Genomic DNA, 9,182 nt, shown 5'->3' with positions numbered 1-9,182 from the left:
AACCCAAGGGAATTTTCTTTTAATCTTCCTATAATATATTGAAATAAGAAAGAACAGGGGATTTGAATGAAAGTTTAAGAAACAATAATTTTGAAAATAATAAATTGATATGTTGTTAAATTAGTTCAAGGATCCACACATCTATTCTTATAAATTTGTTGATCATCGAAGTAAAATAAATATTCTTTCATGTCAAGCAAATAAATTTGATATCCTTTAAAGTTAAGGGAAACCGATGAGATTACTAGTACATTAATTAGAAAAAGCTCTCTAATCAATTTCTTACCATCAAGTGAATATAATATTGAAAGCAATTTTCATTAATTCAGCAGTAGTCTTAGGAATAAAATTTGTGCATTTATTCTAAGCAAACGTTCAAAAGCTTGATAATTTAACTTAGTTTATTCTTCCCTAATAAATCAAGATGAGAGTTACAACAATCAAATTAATTCTTTTGCTTCTTACTCTCATCCCTAACAACAATTACAGATTGAAAGAAACTAGAAAGCATACATGTCATCTCAAAACAATTCAATAAGCTTGAATAACAATCAATAATATAATTTTGAACAAGGAAAAATAAATACTTGAATCTGAAAGAATTATAATGATAACTTTACTTCTCATAACTTGCTAATGAAGATGGTGTCTATCCCTCTTGAACCGAATTTAGGAATTTAGTTCATAGCTGCTGGAAATTTGACAAAAGTAGAGAAGAAAGAATGTTTTTTGAACCCTGTTTCAGCTGTGTTCTGCTCTATTTATCCTCCTTTTTGGCTGCCAAATTTCTTCAGGATTATTCTCTAATTATAAGTATTCATGATACTTAATTCGTTCATTCTTTATTTGGTTTCTAAGGTTGGATAAGTCTCTCAAAATTTGTGTAGAAAACTGACTTTGTTGTTGTCACAACTTTGTTACAATTCCAATTCTGCTGCAACTTAGACTTTTTTTTCTGACTTGGTTTCTTGCAATATCCAACCATCCCAGATGTATTCTTTCATTCATGGCATGTTGGAGGCTTGATTTGAACCTCTCTTGGGTCCTAGGCCCATGTTTTTATGTCAAACTTTCAGTCGTAGTAGAATGCTCAACACCATTAGTTTCCTCATCAGATCAGGAAACCCATCTTGTCTTTTAGATTGCATATGGAGTTTGGCCTTCAAAAAGATTTAATCTGACTTAGAGTCCTTCATGAAAGTTGTATTTATGTATGTGTAGATAAATCTGGGCTTTTGAATAGCCTTATTTTGATATATGATGCTCAAGCTATTCTCATTTCAATATCTAGTGTGAAAGCAGAGAATCTTGCTACGAGTAAGATTCTGACCCGAGTTTGCAGGTCTAATTAGGGATCCAAATGAGATTGAATTTTTTTCTGTAATACCTTGTTGGAAAGCTTGACATGTGTACTTTAACTTAGATTAAGCCTAACTTGGTAAAACACCTGTTATAAGTAGCTAGGTCTGAAACATAAAATGCAAGATTTCTTATCTTTAGCAATTAATTCACAAAGTTTATTAGGCATACCAAACTCATAAAAATAACTTCCAACACTACTAGAAAATTATTAAATATAAACGGAAATACCGAGGGAATATTTTCATCGGTAAATTTCTGACGGATTTATAGACGGAAATATTTCCTCGGTATATACCGAGGGAATTACAGTGGGAAAAAAATAATTAAAAAAAGCAAAAAAAAAAAAAGATGTGCCAATTTTACCAACGGAATTACCTACGGATTGAAAAGTCGGTAAAATCATTGGCAAACTGTGAACACTGTTTATAATATCAATTACAAAGGGAATCACCGACGAAAAAATCCGTCGGTATTTTACAGAGGGCTCTGGAATTGTTCACTTTCTAATTGCACTGTTAATACCTGTTCTTTACAGACAAAATCACCGACGGATTGACAAGTCGTCGGTTTTATTTGGCGGTTTTCTAAAAAAATTAGATTAATTTAAAATTTTAAATTAAATATTACAAACATAATCACCGATGGATTGAAAAGTCGTCGGTGATATTTGGCTGCATCTGAAATTTTTTGATTAAATTAAAAATTATAGACGGAATCACCGATGGAATGATTAAAAATATTAATATTTAATTATCTGCCTGTAAAACCGTCGGTAAAATGCCCCAATAAAAAGCCTAGAATCCTTAATTTCACAACAGACCCGTTTCCTTTCTCTTCTTCTTCTTCTTCTTCTTCCCCATATGTTAAAAACATCAATATCCATTTCTTTTTCTTCTCTTCTCTCCTCAACTCCTTCTCCTCTTCTATGCTCAGGTATGTCTTCTTCTCCTTTCTTCTTTTTTTCTTCTCAGTTTTTTTTAATTAGTATATTTTACGATTATTTTTCTCTTCTTAGCTTCACTTGCAACTACATTAAGGTAAGATTTTTGTTTTTCTTTCTTTTCTTTTTTTTCGTGTTTTTTTCATTATATTTTAATTTGTTTTTGTTCTTAATAATTGTATGAATGTTGTTGTAGGATTTTTTTTTTATATGAGATCAATTTTTAGTTGATTTATTTATAGGATTTTTAAATTTTTTTCATATGAATTTTTTTAGTTGAATTTATTTTTTCGTGTTATTTATTTGTTGCAAATTTGTTTGAGTTGATTTTCTTCTTCTTTTTCCAAGCATTTTGAGTATTATAGAGTGTTGATTTATATTAATTTAATTATTTATAGTTTTGTAAAATAGATTTTTTTAAAAAAATATTTTTAAATAATTACCGACGGAATTACATACGGTATTTTGCTAAGGGAAATACGTTTTTTCCATTGGTACTAATTTTTTTTAATTACCAACAGACTTACCGACAGACAAAAAATTACCGATGAAAGATTCACCGAGTTGGTGATTTCGTTGGTAAATTAATTACTAACTGAATGACAGTGCAAATACCGACGGAAAAATCCGTCGGTAAATATAAAGATTATGGTAGTGTAATAAACTCAAATAAGCTTAAAATACATTAAAAAGCATAGCTTAAAAGGAGGAAAATATATGTATAGTTTGGGCAATGTCGTCTCCTACCAATCAATCTCTACAAAGGGCGGAAGCACCTAAACTTAAATTCGACATTAGCAGAACTCTACAAAGGGGCGAAGAACTTCCTTAGCTTTAGGATGGTCCCATTCCAAGACTGCCTCCCACCATTCTTCAGGTACTGCATATATTTCTCTAAGAGAAGGGGGAGGAAATAGCCCACCATTTTCAAGAAACGGAAGATAAATTGGTATCCTCTTCAGCTTCTCACAATTCATTACGTGAATTTCTTCAAGAGAATCACATCTCAGTTTTGCCCTGCAAATGCTTTTTAGTTCTGGTAAACAATACAATTTCAGAATTTTTAAGTTTTTGAATTCGTTGTTGCTGCTGCTTTCTTCACCTATAACCCCTTCTTCATTCGATCTTGTCCCAACTATTATCTCCTCCATTTTCTCACAATTACAAACTTCAATTTCTTCTAATTTTATGAGGCTTGGCAGCAAGACAAGAGGGAACAACTTCTTCATGCTCTTACAACCATAACAATGAAACTTCTTAAGACTAGAAAATATACCATTGTAAGATGGAGTAGAGTAAAACCAAGAAGATGAAACCAAGCTCTCCATGATATTGCAACACCTAATATCGATATCCTCCAGTTCAGTTGCATACTTTATTAGAGAGGAAACATCGCATAAACTTGTTGCATCATCACAATCACAAATGACCAGTCGTTGAATGTCCTTTGGGAACATGATCTGAAAATCTCCATCTCTATTTACACTCAAGTTACTGAAAACAATTGTTTTACTTCTACCATGATAATCTCGATAATCCATTGAATGCCCTACCCAGATGTGGTATGTGCTTAGTGATTGGGTCTCATCTCGAGATTTGAGATACTCCACGTAGTCAGAGTAACCTTCAAAACGGCATTCCAAAGTTTCCAACTTTCTCAAGCATCCTACTTCCTTTCCTTTAACTGTTATCGGAGCATATCGTAACATTCTAACATAAGGAAACGTCTCTAATTTCAAGATTTGCAGGTCAGATAGCTTAGGTAACAACCCACTGGGAAACTCTTTTCTCACAACATCCATTCATTCCAAGATATTTTAGGTTGCATAGACATTCCATGCCTTGAGGCATCTTTTCAAGTTCAGTGCGAGTGAGATCTAACCTCTTCAATGCCTTGAGCTTTTTCAAGGATGGTACATGCCTCAACTCCCTACATTCTTTGAGCAATAATACAGTGAGACTCACCAATTCAGAGACAGAGTCAGGCAGTTTTGTGATATATGTACGAGACAGATCAAGAACCTTGAGCCCATGCAACTGCTCAAAAAATGAATCTGCAATATGCACCAGTGGATTTTCTGCGCAACAATAGAGTTGAAAGACTGGGACACCTTGGTGAATGACCGGAAGGAATTTTTTCAATTTGGTTATACATCAGTGAAACTCTCGTAAGATTCTCTGTCCACTCCTCTGCACCCGGCAATTCTCTTAATTGTGCACCTGCTTTAACCATGTCTAGAGAGTTATCTTCCAGTATTTGAATGGCCATATCCCTAATCAAGTCATGCATCTTGACATACCCTTTCTTAGCACTTTCCAATAGGCAGACTCTTTCAAGTTTATTAAGCATCGAGTGGCCTTTGTTAAACTCTGCCTCCCTACTATTCAACCCTTTTATCACTCCCTCGTCAATCAAATAAGCTATCAAATCCTCTCTACGGATCATGAAGTCTTCAGGGAATACTGCACAGTACAAGAAACATTGTTGCAGTGCTGACTCCTTTAAGTGCATATAACTAAATCTTAATATTTGGAATACCTCCTCATCCATGTCCTCCCAAACCCTTGATTGTTTCAGTTCCTCTAAAGCATTCCTCCACTCACATATGTCATCCACTCCCCTCATAGTTCCGGCCATCGTTTTAATTCCTAGAGGCAAACCAGCACATTCACTTGCCATAGATTTTGCAATTTCTTCCACTTCTGGAGGAATACATCCAAGTATCTTTATGAACAGAGCCCAAGCTTCTTCCATTGAAAGAGGCTCCACTTTGATTATCTTCTTGCAGACCATCTGCTGGCAAACTTCAAATGATCGAGTTGTAAGAATTAGTTTGCATCCCTTCACTTGGATAGGAATTCCCACCTTATCAAAATCAAAAACGGTTCCACAAATCATCTAAAATGAGAACCCACCGTTGTTTCTCAATTAATGCTTTTGACATTTTGGCAGCCCTTTTCCTCTCGTTGTCTTCATTTGAAAGATCTAAATGAATGTCCTTTGCAATAAGATTCCGCAATTTATAAACACTAAAATCCTGCGATACTGTGATCCAGTGAACATGAGGAAAAGTGTCAGGTTCTTGTAGAAGCTGATTGTAGATATGTGTGAGCAATGTTGTTTTGCCCACACCCCCCATCCCGTAAATGCCAATACTTGATGAGGCTTCATCATTCATTATCCACGACCAGATAGCATTCTTATTATTTTCAAACTCTCCACCTGCAAGTTCTTCAGTTAGAAACACATCTCGTCCGCTCTCATCGCCATTACGTTGAAGAACTTCACGAGTGCTATCTCTCACAGCAGGCTGCCCAGGGTCTCCAACCATGTTCACTAGTGGAGTACGGAGTTGATCATGATATTTTCCATGGGTAAGACACAGTGGATCAGTTGGTTGGGAAGAATCTTCTTGAGGCTCATCGTGATTAACAAGTGGCCTCTCATGAGAACTACCTCTTACAACAGGCTGCCAAGATACTCTCTCCAGATGTTGCCCTTGTGGTGCCACATTGTCGACTTCAACATGTAAGCTAGCAGGTAATGGATCTCCTGGAGTCTCATTTGTGTTGCCTGTAAGCCCTCCAGAAGAGCTAGCTCCTGCACCCGGCTGCACTAGTCCTCCAGTCCCATTCTCTATAGCATCCTCCATTAACCATCTACCGAACTCTTCCAAACTTCTTCCAAATGCGTGACCCATTCTATCTGCTGCTTGTGTCGTTCCTGCATCTCCTGCCACATTGTCGACTTCAACATGTAAGCTATCTATCCTTTCTTCGAGCTCCTTGACGGAAAGAGCTTCTTCTTGTTGTGCCCCATCATTGCTTGACGTTTCTGTGATTCTATGGTTCTTTTCTGGAGGGCCATCAACAGCAGCGAACGCTGCTTCTCGAACCAGTTCTGGCACTTTGTCACAAATTGTAGTTCCACGCCTTGGAACTCCTGACCAATGAAACTTGAACCTGGTAATCGGAGTTAGCTTGGAGAATAAATGACCACAAAACTTACACCGCCTACTATCATCAGGCATCTCCTCAACATGCTCCCAAAATGAACCCTTTGGCAGAACCATTTTCTCCTTTTCTTCTGTGGCCTGCAGAGGGGAAAATAACAAATTCATTTATTTGGAGACAATACTGAAATAAGGATTACATTCCATGGAAGACAAGGAGATGTTATTTGGAGACAATACTGAAATAAGGATTACATTCCATGGAAGACAAGGAGATAAATCTCCAAAACAGAACTAAGCAAAGGAAAAGACCGCATACACACACACACACACACACACACACACCTTCTGGTCTGATAATTAATATGATATTGTGTCTTCAAAAGAATGCCCTTGCCGCTGTGTGACAGAGATGATAATTGAAGTTGGTAGCAAAACAAGCTGTGAGAACAAAACAACAATTTCAGCTTTGAAAAGCAGAAACAATCATTTAATTATTTTCCCTAGAGAAATAAAACAAGTTGTTAGCAAAAATCGTTGCCATAATATGTGAAAAACTAAACTGATCGAAGCTGTAAAACAAAGCATATGCAATTAAATCGATCATTAGGAACAAGTATAAATTCTACAGCTTGTTATTAATTTAATATAAAAAAATAAACAGGGAGGCCCTTAACTATATATTTTCCTGTAGAGATGTACTTTAAGCAGAGAAATATTTATAGTAAACATTGGATAATTGAAATAATTGTCAGAAAAAGAGACTACCAAGCAATCTAAAATAAAAATTTGGAATAAATTATCATTATTTTTAAGATAAGAAGTTGAACTTGATAGCGAAATGAACATTTAAGAACAAAGCTATAATATTTGTTTGAGTTCTAACTTCTAAGATTGATTAAGAAACACATACAATTAAGTTCCACTTCGTTTCGGAAGAGCCAAAACAAATAGGTGTAGAAACAAAATTAGTGGTAGAAAAACAAGAAAATAAATCAGGATTTACCTTGCAAGCAGAAAAGATGTTGAACTCCAGAAGAGACGATTCGATTCAATCAGAAAAGGAAGCACAGACCATGAGACAGGTTTAAGAAATTTGGTGAGGGTTCAAGCTTTGGTAATTTAGGATGAATTGAAAGAGAAATGAATGTGAAATGGAAATGAAAAGAAAAGAGGGTGCTTTGGTAATTTTTCATAGCTTTTTGCAGATCTAGAAAGTTTAACCTGTGGTACACATTGCAAAAGCTAGAAAACCGGCTTTTCTAGAAAGTTTAACCCGTTTGGCATTGCGGCCAAACCGGCTTTTCACCAAAATTCAAATTTTTTTTTATTTTTTTTTTGCTAAAATTAAGTTCGGTTTGTACTTTCCGGATCGTTTTGGTGTGCTGATATCAAAAATGATTTTTAAAAAATAAAAAAACATTATTGGCATACTTTTCGGCACGAAAAGCTATTTGAAAAGTAACAGCTACCACACTCCCAAACACCCTTTAAAGTGTTCACATTACACTGCTTCAAATCCTTGAGTTTACTGTTTGATGATAAAACAACAGTGTTATGTACTTTTTTAAATAAAAAGTCAGAACAATTAATGAAGATCGAAACTTCGAAGAAAATCACTTGGCCAGAAATAACAGTACTGCTCGGGTCAGCTGCTAGCATGGATACACAAATGCTACTTGGGGAAATTACGCATTTCCTATATCAGCATAAAAAAGGAACAATCCTATTTTGTTGTTTTAATTTTATCAGAACTGCAAACTTAATTTTAGTCTGTCAGTAACAGCTGATCTCATAAAGGAAAGCACAGGCAATTAATTGATTAACATGAAGGAGGAATAGATAGTTACCCGTTTACTCTAAAGAAATAAAACAATAGGGCAAAACCCTTTTGCTTTCTTTGTCCAATATGCAATTATTACTCCCACTGTCTCCTGGAAACTACCATACAAAGGGGCTTTGTTTGTCCATTATGCAATTTGAGGAAGAAGTATAAATAAGTTTTTTTTTAACCCTAAATCTAAAATAGTATTCTCTAAAGACAATCAGCCGCACTCTTTTACTCTCTGCATCTCTATTTTCTCTGATTTTCCTCTATATTCACATCCCAAAATTGTTAGCTCCTGCTGCTCCATGCTCCTCTGTTCTCCTATCAAATTCACACTTTTCTTCACTTTTGATTTTAATTTTTTTACTTTTCCATCAAAAGGCACGCACTCAGTACAGGAAGTATCTACCACTGCCTTCCTTCAGATTCAAAGCGGCACTCAACTAAGGGACTTCGGGCCAGAAGAAAGTAATGTTTACTGACGGGATGAGGCGAAAGAGATCCCTCTCTTTACTTTTACTTTTGCTTTTAATCTTCTTTTTTTCTTTTTATTTCTCATGTAACCTTAGATTGTTATGTCAAACTAGTAAAAAAAAAATTGTGAGGACAACAATTGAACTAGAAAGTGCAGAAAGATGCTTTCCTTTAGTCATTAGCTTGCTTGGAAGGGAAGAAATGCCAGATTTCCCAATATTCAAAGTACAAGTGTGTAATGTTTTGAAAAAAAAAAAGGAATAGAAAAAAAAAAGGAAACAAAGCCTTTGAAGGTTTAAAAGTATATATAAATGAATAAGGAGTATTTTGGTAATTGAATAAAACCTTACTAAGTATAAAATAGAAGGAAAAAAGAAAGAGGATTTGAAATTTAAGAGTGAGAACGGCAAGAGAAAAGAAAGGGAAAGAAAAAGAAAGAAGAAAGAGGGAAAGATAAATAAAAGAGAAGAGAGTTATAGAAAATAAGTTTAAAATGTAATATTTATATTCTGATGTGTATAAATATATTTTTTTAGCTTTGATTTACTGTTTTGTTGAAGGTTAAAGTTTTGAAGATTTTGTTTTGAGTTAATTGATGAATTGATTTGAATATAATGTGTTAATT

The 9,182-nt window shown here is 34.7% G+C and overlaps 1 pseudogene; it reads right to left on the bottom strand.

The window, feature by feature from the left end:
- Positions 1-2,983: 2,983 nt before the first annotated feature.
- LOC118059356 (disease resistance protein At4g27190-like) lies at positions 2,984-7,382 on the bottom strand (annotated as a pseudogene).
- Positions 7,383-9,182: the final 1,800 nt, after the last annotated feature.

Source organism: Populus alba, chromosome 19 (genome assembly GCF_005239225.2).
Source record: "Populus alba chromosome 19, ASM523922v2, whole genome shotgun sequence".
In the NCBI taxonomy this organism is placed as follows: domain Eukaryota; kingdom Viridiplantae; phylum Streptophyta; class Magnoliopsida; order Malpighiales; family Salicaceae; genus Populus; species Populus alba.
Note: the sequence above shows the minus strand (reverse complement) of the source record. Positions and strands in the feature narration are given on the sequence as shown.